The 12,420-nt window shown below is 42.6% G+C and overlaps 7 non-coding genes across 7 annotated transcripts; 1 reads left to right on the top strand and 6 right to left on the bottom strand.

The window, feature by feature from the left end:
* Positions 1 to 91: 91 nt before the first annotated feature.
* trnar-acg (transfer RNA arginine (anticodon ACG)) lies at positions 92 to 164 on the bottom strand. Its single transcript has one exon. It is a non-coding gene; the product is annotated as a tRNA-Arg (tRNA).
* A 1,380-nt stretch (positions 165 to 1,544) lies between these two features.
* On the bottom strand, positions 1,545 to 1,617 carry trnaf-gaa (transfer RNA phenylalanine (anticodon GAA)). The gene has a single exon. It is a non-coding gene; the product is annotated as a tRNA-Phe (tRNA).
* A 908-nt stretch (positions 1,618 to 2,525) lies between these two features.
* Positions 2,526 to 2,598, top strand: trnat-ugu (transfer RNA threonine (anticodon UGU)). Its single transcript has one exon. It is a non-coding gene; the product is annotated as a tRNA-Thr (tRNA).
* Positions 2,599 to 6,240: 3,642 nt separating this feature from the next.
* trnae-uuc (transfer RNA glutamic acid (anticodon UUC)) lies at positions 6,241 to 6,312 on the bottom strand. Its single transcript has one exon. It is a non-coding gene; the product is annotated as a tRNA-Glu (tRNA).
* A 545-nt stretch (positions 6,313 to 6,857) lies between these two features.
* Positions 6,858 to 6,932, bottom strand: trnan-auu (transfer RNA asparagine (anticodon AUU)). Its single transcript has one exon. It is a non-coding gene; the product is annotated as a tRNA-Asn (tRNA).
* A 1,675-nt stretch (positions 6,933 to 8,607) lies between these two features.
* trnan-guu (transfer RNA asparagine (anticodon GUU)) lies at positions 8,608 to 8,681 on the bottom strand. The gene has a single exon. It is a non-coding gene; the product is annotated as a tRNA-Asn (tRNA).
* Positions 8,682 to 9,123: 442 nt separating this feature from the next.
* On the bottom strand, positions 9,124 to 9,194 carry trnag-gcc (transfer RNA glycine (anticodon GCC)). Its single transcript has one exon. It is a non-coding gene; the product is annotated as a tRNA-Gly (tRNA).
* Between the last annotated feature and the right edge of the window lie 3,226 nt (positions 9,195 to 12,420).

Raw genomic sequence — 12,420 nt, 5'->3', positions numbered from 1 at the left:
CATTTGGTCAACATTTCCCTGAATTGGTCTAAAATTAATGAAAAAAATATTTTTCATCAACACGAACAGTTTTTAAAGTAAAGTGACATAGCGAGCCAGCCAGGAGTCGAACCTGGAATCTTCTGATCCGTAGTCAGACGCGTTATCCATTGCGCCACTGGCCCACAGCAAAATCAGCTGCAGCACTATTTATGTATCCGTCCGAAGCTTCAAAATTGGCGGAAACATGGTCAAAACATATTCGATTTAGTGAGGAAATGTTACATAATTGAAATTTGCTATTCTCACTCGCAGTCATTCTACTTTGCCTTGAATTGAGTTAACCTGCTGTGTTGGAATTCGAACCCTGGTTCTCAGAGCGTCATTTGCTTCTCTGCGTTATCAATCCAGCGTCAACAACATGGCTGGAAACCGCACCCCTCCCGCCAGTGAATCCACTATTGAATATTACCTGAACACAGATCTTACAATCATATGACATTGGCTCTTACTTCAGCCTCAAAATACATTCAGGAAAAGACAAAAGTGCTGAAAATTCATGACAACACAGAGCAGGAAAGAAGATAGACCGATTCTGACTCAGCACACATTTTATCAGTTCGTTCAGTGGCTAAAAGAGCTGGTCAGATGCTGGGAATCCTGCAGGAGTAACTTTCCTCCTGACTCCCAAAAAACATCGGACATAGAACAGTACATCACAGTACAGGTCATTCGTCCCATGATGTTGTGCTGAGCTTTGTCCGAACCCAAGATCAAGATCAAGATCAAGCTATCCCACTCCCTATCATTCTGGAGTGCTCCATGTGCCGACCCAATAACCGCTTGAAAGTTCCTAAAGTGTCCGACTCCACTATCACAGCAGTGAGTCCATTCCACACCCCAACCACTTTCTGAGTAATGAACCTACCTCGGACATCCCTCCTATATGAACCTTATAGCTATGCCCCCGAGTGACAGCTACATCCACTCGAGGAAATAGTCCCTGAATCAGTGGAACAGTCCACCATCGACGTGGCATAAGTCGGGAGTGCGATAGAATGTTCCCCACTTGTCTGCATGATGCAGGAATCCACCAAAGGCACCTTAAACAGCACCTTCCAAACACAAGACCACTTCCACCCGGCAGCACCCCCGCACCCCTCCAACACCACACAGACAACAGCATCACCAAGCCTCTCAGCATTCTGTGTGGCGGGAATGTTATTTGCCATTTGTCAGCTCCAAACACAAACATAAAGTAGCCGACTGCGGACTTTCGAAATCTGAAATAAAAACAGAAAATACTGGGTAATGTCAATACGTTTGGCACTATCTGTGGAGCGGGAATCAGAACTAACTTGTCCCGTCCAGGATGGGTGTGGGCGCCTGCCATGTGGGTGTCCAAGTGGGCTCTTTCCGTGCTCTTATACTCTGCCTTTTTACGGAGCCAGTCAGCAGAAAGCCTTTTGGTATTTGGTCTATTGCAGCTTGTGTGAACTGATGTTTGAAGACTGTGTGAGGCAAAATGAACAACCAATTAGCACAGAAAACCAGCAAAATGATCCTGCCGAAACCCGGGATTGAACCAGGGACCTTCAGATCTTCAGTCTAACGCTCTCCCAACTGAGCTATTTCGGCTGGTGGGTAACCTAGAAGCTTTCGTTTCCCAGATATCTAAGAGAGCAATAATTTCTGCCCATTCGTTAATGCATCATTTTCATCTCTCTTCGAATAATCTCAATCAATTGTACTCAGTGATAAAAACAAATTACTGCGGATGGGAAAAGAGGAAATGTTCCAAAATCTCCCAATGTCTGACAGCACCTGTAAGGAGTGAAAAGGGCGGACGTTTCGAATCCAGATGACACTTTATCAAACGGAGTTACTCCGATCGAGAAGACAGACAGGAACACAGGCTGAATGGCTGTTTGTCGATATAAGCAACAGACTTGCCAACATTGAGACTGCAATCCCTGCCCAGAGGATGGGTTGGGACTTTCTAACTGAGGTTCAAATCCTGTCATTTTCACCTCCCGTCATTTCTCATCGTGACTTATTTTTGTTGAAAATTATTGGAAATAAAGCAATGGATACAGAGATGGTCAATTCATTACAAATCTCTCACATCAGCAACACTGAGGGTCCAGTGATCAGGATCGGCGCCGTGACGCGGTTTCGATTCCCAGTCACGGAGTGAATCATTTTTGGTTCAATTCTTTATTTAATGAAAACACGCCTCACAGCGTCTGTGAAGGGAACAACATCTAAATCTTCCAGCTGGATGAACTGGCATCGGAGCTGGAGAAGTCAGAGATGTAACACTAACGATAAACTCTGAAGCAGAATCACATGACAGGCACAACATACATGTCAGATACACACACAGCACACATGTCAAATCATGTCACTTTCAAGTTGCTTCTTTTAACTTCCTGTTCTCCACCTCAGACATTTCCCCATTCATGAAAAATCCCCCACCTCAAACCCCAGCCTGCTCCTGAATCCACTGATAATGCTACTCGTATCACAAGCCGCTCAGAGCATATGGTTCCCTAGCTCAGTGGTTAGAGCACTGGTCTTGTAAACCAGGGGTCGCGAGTTCAATTCTCGCTGGAGCCTGTAGGCAAAATTTAGCTGGTATAAACTGGAGCAAAAAGACAGGTAGTAATAGGAAGTGAAACAGAGTGTTTTTATGAGGGCAGGTCAGGTGCAATTTTGGAAAGCAAAACGATATTCTTCTTCGCGAAAAAATATTGAAAGAGCAGAACATATTTGACGAGCTGAGAAATATAAATGTTGATATTAAGAATAGAGTAGATGCGTTTGTACAAGGAATGTATAAAGTTAGCATGTAGGTGCAGCAGATATTTGGAAGGGAAATTACATTTTGTTCTTATTGCCGGCAGACTGGAGTTTAAATATAACGAGGTGTTTCTGCTGCTACACAGGATTTTGCTGTAACCAGGATGAATATTTTGTGCAGATGTGACAGTCACATTTAAAAATGTTTACGCTTTGCATTAGAAACGGTAAAGAGAAGGTTCACCAGATTGCTCCCTGGGGTCAGTGAGTTGTCCTGTGATGAAATTCTCTGGAGTTTAGAAGAATAAGCGGTGATCTATTTAAACTTGCACAGTTCTGATTCGGTTTGATAGGATGGAGGCTGAGAGATTTTCTTTTTCTCTGCTGGTCGGGAATCTAACCCCCTGCTGCACAGATCACCGGCTGGTCATTTCGGGCTAAGATAAGGAGAAATTACTTCACTCAAAAGGTGAGAATCTTTGGCATTCTCTGTACCTGACAGTTATCGATGCCCCATCATCGAGCACATTTGAGGTTGGGATAAACAGGTTTCTGGTCTCTTAGAGAATTCAGGGATATGGGGAGCTGGTGGAAAAACTAAGTTGTATCCCAAGGTCAGCCATGATGGTATGAATGGTGGAAATCTCGATGGACCGAGTGGTCTGCTCCTCCTCCTATGATTCCTGTTAAAATAAAAACAGGAAGGACTGGAATTTCTCAGCAGGACTTGAAACAAATGTGGAGTTAAGTTTCCGAGTTCACTATGATTCTTTTCAAACCAGTAACAGTGTGAATTATAACAACCAGCACAACATCGAGACTGCAAACACTTCCAGTATCACTTGTATCTGTCTTTTTGAGCACACAATACTATCAGATATTTCAGATGGTGATTAACCATATTAGTCTGCACCTATAAACCCATTAAATTCTGTTGGGGACTGAACGAAATGCGAATAAATGCTCGGTGTCAAAATTGAACTTTCCCGTCAGTGCACTTTGTTTCACAGAAAACATTTGAGGGTGAAATCAGAGCAATGATAACATGTCTTTAACATCGAGGTTCAGATAATGTTGAGCAACAAACTGAAATCAAACAATTTTCCCTCCCCCGACATGAGAAAGCTTAATGAATGTTTCTGCCGGGTTTTGAACCGGGAACCCTCTGCATAGTGAGGCGAATGTGATAACCACTACACTACAGAAACAGCGCGAACCACAGTGGAGCAAATCTGCCTGTCTGCAATGTTCAACTGCGCTGTGTCGCTGCAGGTTCCGATGGTTAGACTGAGAGCCCATGTCACTGAATTCAGGAAGATAACCGTTACTTCCAAACTGATTGTACAACTTATCCCCAACATCAACATTTAAAAGCGTTCGTCTCGCAAATACCTAAGGGAGCAATGATTTCTGCCCATTCATTAATGCATCATTTTCATCTTTCTTCCAATAATCATCCGCATTTTGTATCATCAGCGTTTTGTAAGCTGTCGCTCCCTTATTTCTTTGTCCTTTAAATGTAACATTTCCAATTCAGATACTAAAGAGGAAATCTCCCTGATACTGATTTCGCCAGAACTGGTGCAGACCGGGAAGTAACACAGGATTGTTATACCGCAATAAATCTACATTCCCTGACCGGGAATCGAACCGGGGCCGCGGCGGTGAAAGCGCCGAATCCTAACCACTAGACCACCACGGAAGCTAGAAAAAGTTTTATAAAATATTAATTTATCCATGAACCACCTGCCTTTTGTTTTGTTTCTGTCTTTTTATTCACCAAATACAAGTTTCTCCTTCACATTGTCATGTTTATATCACACACAAGTGATATCAACTTGTGGCCACAGTGCAGAATCCAAACCACTGATCCAACAGGGAAGCTGACAGTGACTTTCCCAATCAGCGGATCATTGTCATTTTAGCCTTTCTCTTCGTTCTCTTCCGTCACACAATAGGCAGGTTTCTCATTAAAAAAAAACGCACTCTGCTTATTTCCACACTTGACACCTGTCATCGAGCCCATGGTGGTGAAAACGATGGCGTTGCACCATTGGAACACCCGGGTTCCGCCATCACCAGCTCAGTGTTACCTTGTTACTCCGGGACCCGGCAGTCAGAGTGTTCTCCCACCCCCACTAAGTCCCCAGAGTTCAGAAGCTGTGACATCTTCTTCAGAGCCTTCAGTGTATACTCGATGGAGACGAATATCACGCGAAGGCCATCTCCACGCCCCCACTACTTCCCTTCAAAAAACAGAGCAACAGGAAATTAAGAAACGACGAGCTTAAGGGCAGTTTAAATGATGGTGTCCCTTCAGTGCAGTTCATTGTGTTTCTAAAGTGAGATGATTTCTGTTTGTTACACAGTTCAGGCTGACCTGATTCAGAGAAGGATCAGGCTCAATCCTCCCGATGGCCTTTCCCAACTCCATTTCTTTAAACGAATTTCAGTAACATTTCCGTTAAATAATATGATTGTGACATGTGCCAATGTGGTTGTATGGCCGAGCGGTCTAAGGCACCAATCTCCGTGGAGGTGTGGGTTCGAATCCCAACGCGAGCGAAATTGGGTTAAACTTTTATCCTTGCTGCTTTTGTAAGATTGAATGCAGGAGTGTGTGCAGTGTCGTTTTCGTCATGTGATTCTTCTGTGAAATGTGCGCCTTTTCCTCCAGTTCACTTACAGTATTACTTGTATCTGACTGTTTGAGCACACACTACTATCTGAAATTTCTGATGGTGAATAACCATATTCGTCTGCACCTATAAACCCATTAAATTCTGTTGGAGACTGAACGAGATGCGAATAAATGCTCGGTGTCAGTGCACCTTATTTCACAGAAAGTATTTGAGGATGAAATCAGAGAAATGATAACATGTCTTTAACACTGAGTTTCGGATAATGTGCAGCAACAAACTGAAACCAAATAATTTCCCTTCCCCGACATAAGCAAGCTTAATGATTGTTTCTGCTCGGTTTTGAACTGGGGATGTTTCGCATGTGAGGTGAACGTGATAACCACTACACTACAGAAACCACTGGAAAACTATTGGAGCAAATCAGCCTGTCTGCAATGTTCAACTACGCTGTGTTGCTGCAGGTTCCGATGGTTAGACTGAGAGCCCATGTCACTGAATTCAGGAAGATAACCTTTACTTTCAATCTGATTGTACAACTTATCCCCAACATCAACATTTAAAAGCGTTCGTCTCACAAATATCTAAGGGATCAATGATTTCTAACCATTCATTAATGCATCATTTTCATCTTTCGTCGAATAATCTCAGCATTTGTATCATCAGCGCTTTGTAGCCTGTCGCACTCTTATTTCTTTGTTCTTTAAATGTGACAGTTCCAATTCAGATACTAAAGAGGAAATCTCCCTTATACAGATTCCGAAAGAACTGGTGCAAACCGGGAAGTAACGCAGGATTGTTACACAGCAATAAATCTACATTCCCTGACCCGGAATCGAACCCGGGCCGTGGCGGTGAAAGCGCCAAATCCTAACCACTAGACCACCAGGGAAGCTAGCTGCTTGAAAAATGTTAATTTATCCATGAGCCACCTGCCTTTTGTTTTATTTCTACACGGGGACACAATCTCAGGATAAGGAGCTGATGGTTCAGGACTGAGATGAGGAGAAATTGCTTCACTCAAAGGCTCGTGAATCTTGGGAATTCTCTACTCCAGAGGGTTCCGATGCTCCATCATTGAACACATTTCAGTTTGGGTTAGACAGATTTATGATCTATCCAGGAATGAATGGAAGCAGGAATATGGAATTGGAACAAATGCTCAGCCACAAGTTCATTTTTCAATTGTATTTTTTTTATGTTTAAAGGTATAATGGAAGCATTTATATATGTAATGGTGTACAGGTATATATATATGTATATATAATGTTATATGTAATATGTTTGAAGTCAATCGCCATTAAATAATGTTGGTAATACCAGGTAACAGTACAGCCGGGAACAATTGACAGCTAATTTTTATTGGCACCCACGGACCCATTGCCAACAGGCAACTGTTTAACCGTGAATGCTGATGGTGAGGAAATAGTAAAATTCCGTCCCTGGGTGGTTTCGAACCACCAACCTTTACAGTTAATAGCTGAACGCGCTGACCAATTGCGCCACAGAGACTGAAACAGCAACCAAACCAGTTTGTGACCAATGATCACGCAATCTGAAGCTTAATTTCATTATTCATGCACTGGGCTTTGCTTCTATAACAGCTACAATTCACCCTGTCTCATTTATGACTGTTCATGGCAGTGTTCACTACAATCACACATTTGGTGCAGTCTTGTACAGTAATGCACTAGGCCATGTCTCTTTATATACTGCGTTTGACTCATTTGAATCATTATTGCAATAGACTTTGCACTGTTTACACTACATTACATGCCGCTTCATTTATTAATACATGTGGACATGCCATGATAAATGCTACAAATCATCGTCTCTGAACTATTATTACTTAGTCAAGAGTCCACTTACGTTACATTAGGCTCCATCTCAGATATTATTGTGCTAGGCTCTATGTCATGCACTACTGAAGACACCCGTGTATCACTAAAAAAGAAGACACTTTTTCACTAACTGTTTTTCTATCAAATGTGTCTAATAGATGGAATCGAACAAAGAGCGAGAAGAATAGATGGATGTTAACTAAAAAGTGCAATATAATTGTGTGGATGAAATTGTGTTATAGATCAGAGTGAGTTAGGGCTCGAATTGTGCTGAAGTCAAAAATTATAACAAGGAACTATATTTACATATACACAGAACATATTATAGAGGCAGGGTTCGGCTGGATTTCTGAACGGACTAAGGAAAAAAATGAGCGCAGAGGAATGGAAAATCCAGCGAAAAAGAGGCATGTATCCAATTATAATGAAATATTATTTGATAATGTCTGGATGATAAAATAGACAAATCTTTAAATCACTAAAATGTAAGGTTATTCAATAATTAGCTGGTAATCGACATGTTCACGAGCGGGAAGGTAAATATGAATGCAAGTATTAAATTCGCTATCCTTCTGCCAGATTTTCCTGTGAATGTTACTGACAGAGATATTAATGCCATTGCTTTACTGATTATTCCCTTTCCATGGAAACAGGGAAATAAATTGTCCTCAAATATCTCCTCAAACCTGCTGCACTAACCTTGTGATTAAAATGATACATCACCGCCATCTGCTGGCGGACCACACACACAGAGAACACAGAGACTGCAGGCGCTGGGGCTTGTGAGTCTGCGAACCAGTTACTGAAATATAAATATTGAACGATATTGTCCGAGATTGGAGTTTGTAGAAGGCTCTCGGCTGGCGTATTCGCCCTTTTTATAACCAGGCACCGCAGATAAATCGTGTTCTTCATTTCCCATTGGGAGATAATGTCTGGAGATTGAAGTCGGGATTATTTGAAACTTCAAATTGCACATTCGATGCAGTTATCAGACGGTAATCAAATTCAGAATCTTAGTGGGTAAACATTGCTGCCCTCTGCAATTCGTTTATCAGACATTTCCACGGTTTAGTCTTAAAAAAGGTGCAAAGAATCAGACATTTTCAGGGATAGACACACACACACACACACACACAGATTCAGGCGCACACTAGATTCAGACGCAGACATGTGGAGATCCTGGTAACTCGAAAGATACAAGGGCACGCACAGAATCAGAGGTACACACAATGTCTCGGCTTGTACACGACCAAATTCTCTCTCGTCGTTCCAAACTTTTCAATGAGTTGAAGCAGGCAACTATTTACCCGTGAATGCTGATACTGAGAGAAATAGCAAAAATGCGTCCCTGGGTGGTCTCGAACCACCAACCTTTCGGTTAACAGCCGAACGCGCTGACCAATTGCGCCACAGAGACTGAGACAACAGCAATCACATATATTCTAAACTAGTGTGTCAATGACCACAATTCTATTTCTGAAAACCTGTTCCGGAACTGCAGCATGACCGCACTGTTTACAATTCTATACAAGTCTCTTTAGTTCCGTTGATCCCGCAGCACTGCTGTAGTGTGTTGATTATTCCCTTTCTCCTATGAACGGGCAGGTAAAATGAATCCATGTTTCTTATCACAGGCAGGAATTCAACGGGAGGGAAGGAGAACGAACCACCAGTAGCCCAACGATCCAATACTTTCCACTCAATCATCAATAACACCATTCACAACTACACCTCCTTCCGAATATCGTGATCCATTTCCCTCGCGATTTGTTCCAATACTTAATATTTCCCTTGTTTTCTCCTAATTTTGACAGGAGATTCGCGTCAACTTACAGAGTGAACGGAGAAAGAAGAAGCTTTGCATTGGCCGGGAATCGAACCCGGGCCTCCCGCGTGGCAGGCGAGAATTCTACCACTGAACCACCAATGCTACTCTTGCTGTTACTACTCCCCACATGCTCTCTCTTCCTTCACACTCAGCAGCATTGTAATTTTCTGACTTTATCCTTTCGTTCCCCAAATGCCCACAAATGCTCTCACTCAAATCTCACACTCAACATTGCACAAGCCTCTCATGCTGTTCAACACCTTCCTTTCATTCATAACCACATCTCAAACTTTCAGCCTTCCTCCAAAACACAAGCAATCTGCAACAGTCCCCCTCTCACACCGCCTCATTCTCCTAAATACGCCTCTGCTTTCACCACATCAGTTTAAACACGCTTAAAACGTGTTCAAACCATTTGCACACTGTCTCTTACACTCAACTCATATCACTACAATACGCATCATGCCATTCTGCAAAAGCTTTAAGTTGCTACATTTCTTTAAAGCTGGTACCCAGTGCGACACCAGGCCAAACTTCCACGTTCAACACTTGATAACACGGATATAGGGTTACAAGTTAGCTCGGAATGAGTTGAAAAATAGGGCTTAGGAGAGCTAGTAGGGGGCATGAGAAGTCCTTGGCAAGTGGTGGAGGCTGCCTCGCTAAATATTTTTAAGAAGCGGGTTGATGGGTTCTTGATAAGAGAGGGGATTAAGGGTTATGGGGAGAGGGCCGGAAAGTGGAACTGAGCCACAACAGATCAGCCATGGTCTTATTGAATGGCGGGGCAGGCTCGAAGGGCTAGATGGCCTACTCCTGCTCCTATTTCTTATGTTCTTATGTTCTTAAAACCCCAAAACTTTTTACTCTTACATTAAAAAATGCATTAAATCTTCATATATCGAGGCCAGTCTGCGACATCTGAAAGAACCGAATCCTAACCACGAGACCACAAGGATCCCATCGACCTGATTCTCCCAGATACTGGTTACAGGAATGTGCACAGCGCCGATTGTCCGCACCCACACACTCCTTCCTGTCTGTTAAGATTTGAAATTGTTTATATTTTTCACATTGGCTTCCAGTGTGATGAAAGCAGAGCTGTGAAAAGCTGATGTTGTTCAGTGGATTTACTGCAGTAAGGTTTATATCAATTCGATGCAAACATTGGCGTTTGAATGTGGTCAGTTACAATGAAATTTAATGCAGTGGAAGGGAGCCTACTCGCTTTTACAGGAGGAACCAGCAAGGGAAATATAAATATGAATAATTGTACAACGGGACTGGTATTTATCCCTGCTGTTCAAATTGGCACAAGTATTGATCCACGATTTTCAAGTTTCGCCATGTGTTGGGTTCCGTGGTGTAATGCTGAGCACTCTGGACTCTGAATCCAGCGATCCGAATTCGAATCTCGGCAGAACCTTGTTTTAATTTGCAAATACAGATGATGGATTGGCTGAAGGGCATTTCGTTTAAGTTTATCGTTTAGGTTTTCGTTTAAGTTTTTAGGGATTGAATATAAAAGTAGGGAGGTCTTGCTGCGGCTGTGTAGGGCATTGGTGAGGCCGCAACTGGAGTACTGTGTGCATTTTTGGGCGCCGCACCTGCGCAAAGATATTTTGGCCTTAGAGGGAGTGCAGAGGAGGTTTACTAGGCTGATACCGGAGTTGAGGGGATTGAGCTATGAGGAGAAGCTGAATAAACTGGGCTTGTACTCGTTAGAGTTTAGAAGAATGAGAGGAGATCTCATTGAGACGTATAAGATGATGAATGGGATGGATAGGATAGAGGTGGAAAGACTCTTCCCGCTCAAAAAAGACAATAGGACCAGGGGGCACAGTCTCAAGTTAAAAGGGGGGCGGTTTAGAACGGAGTTGAGGAGGAACTTCTTCACTCAAAGGGTGGTGAATCTCTGGAATTCTCTGCCCGTTGAAGTGGTGGAGGCTGCCTCGCTAAATATTTTTAAGACGCGGGTTGATGGGTTTTTGATAGGAGAGGGGATTAAGGGTTATGGGGAGAGGGCGGGAAAGTGGAACTGAGCAGCGACAGATCAGCCATGATCTTATTGAATGGCGGGGCAGGCTCGAAGGGCTGGATGGCCTACTCCTGCTCCTATTTCTTATGTTCTTATGTTCTTATCACCAAATCCTAATCGAAAGAAAAAATTGACAGCCTGTTCAACTGCTGTTACTCAACTCAAGGGCAATTAGGATTGGTAGTAAATGAATAAAGACAATCTCAATAATGGACCTTTTCCTCACAAGTAAAAGCAAACTTTCTGACAGCTCTTGTGCCTGAAACTTTCGAAACATCGAGCTAATATGTAACAACTATCCTAACAACCACGCGTGGGCCAGTGGCGCAATGGATAACGCGTCTGACTACAGATCTGAAAATTCCAGGTTTGACTCCTGGTTGGCTCAGTACAAACCTTTAAAAGGTGCTTACAAATTCCTTGTTACTTTCGATGAAAAAAGTATTTAATATCTTTATATTTATTCAGACAAATGTTGGCAAGCATATTTTCAGCTTCTCTGGAGAAGGTAATGTTAGGAGATTGCTAATGAACAGCGACCGACTATTTTACGTTACCTTTTCGGAAAAAAAACATTCAATAAGATTAGGATATTAAATAAATGCTAACCGCAAATACATTTTGGACAAAATTCAACATGTCTTTGTGAATTTACACAATTTTGTCAATTTTTTCATAAAATTCAGCATTTCTGATTTTGGAGAAAGCATTTCAAGCTGAGGTCAGTGCAAAGATAATATGACTGTAACATCGAGATTCTGATAATATTCAGCACCAAACTGAAATCATACAGACTTCCCTCACGCTAGCATGTTTCAGATGGTGATTAACTATGTTAGTCTGCACCTAAACCTATTAAATGGTCTTGTAGACTGGATGACTTGCTGACATGTGCAGATGTCAAAATAGGAACGTTTCTTTCCTGGCAATGCATCAAACAATTTATCATTTGTTATTTGACACAAAGCATTTGAGGCTGAGGCCAGAGCGAAGATACTATGGGTGTAACATCGAGATTCAGATAATGTTCAGGAACAAAATGGCCCGGCCGCTGAAGGCATGCTTTAAGGTGCGAGGGGCAAGGTTTAAAGGAGATGGACATGGCAGATTGTTTGCACAGAGAGTAGTGGGTTCCTGGAACTCGCTGCCGGGGAGAGATAGTAGAAGCGGATGCAGTTGCGACTTTTAAGTCAGTTGACAAGTACATGAATAGGGTGGGAATACAGGGATATGGTCCCGGAAGGATCAGGGGTTTTAGTTAAGTGGGGCAGCATGGTCAGTGAAGGTTTG

This window comes from Carcharhinus amblyrhynchos, unplaced genomic scaffold (assembly GCF_965287045.1).
Source record: "Carcharhinus amblyrhynchos unplaced genomic scaffold, sCarAmb.v2.hapA scaffold_38, whole genome shotgun sequence".
In the NCBI taxonomy this organism is placed as follows: Eukaryota; Metazoa; Chordata; class Chondrichthyes; order Carcharhiniformes; family Carcharhinidae; genus Carcharhinus; species Carcharhinus amblyrhynchos.
The sequence above is the reverse complement of the archived record's forward strand: the minus strand, read 5'-3'. Positions and strand labels throughout refer to the sequence as shown.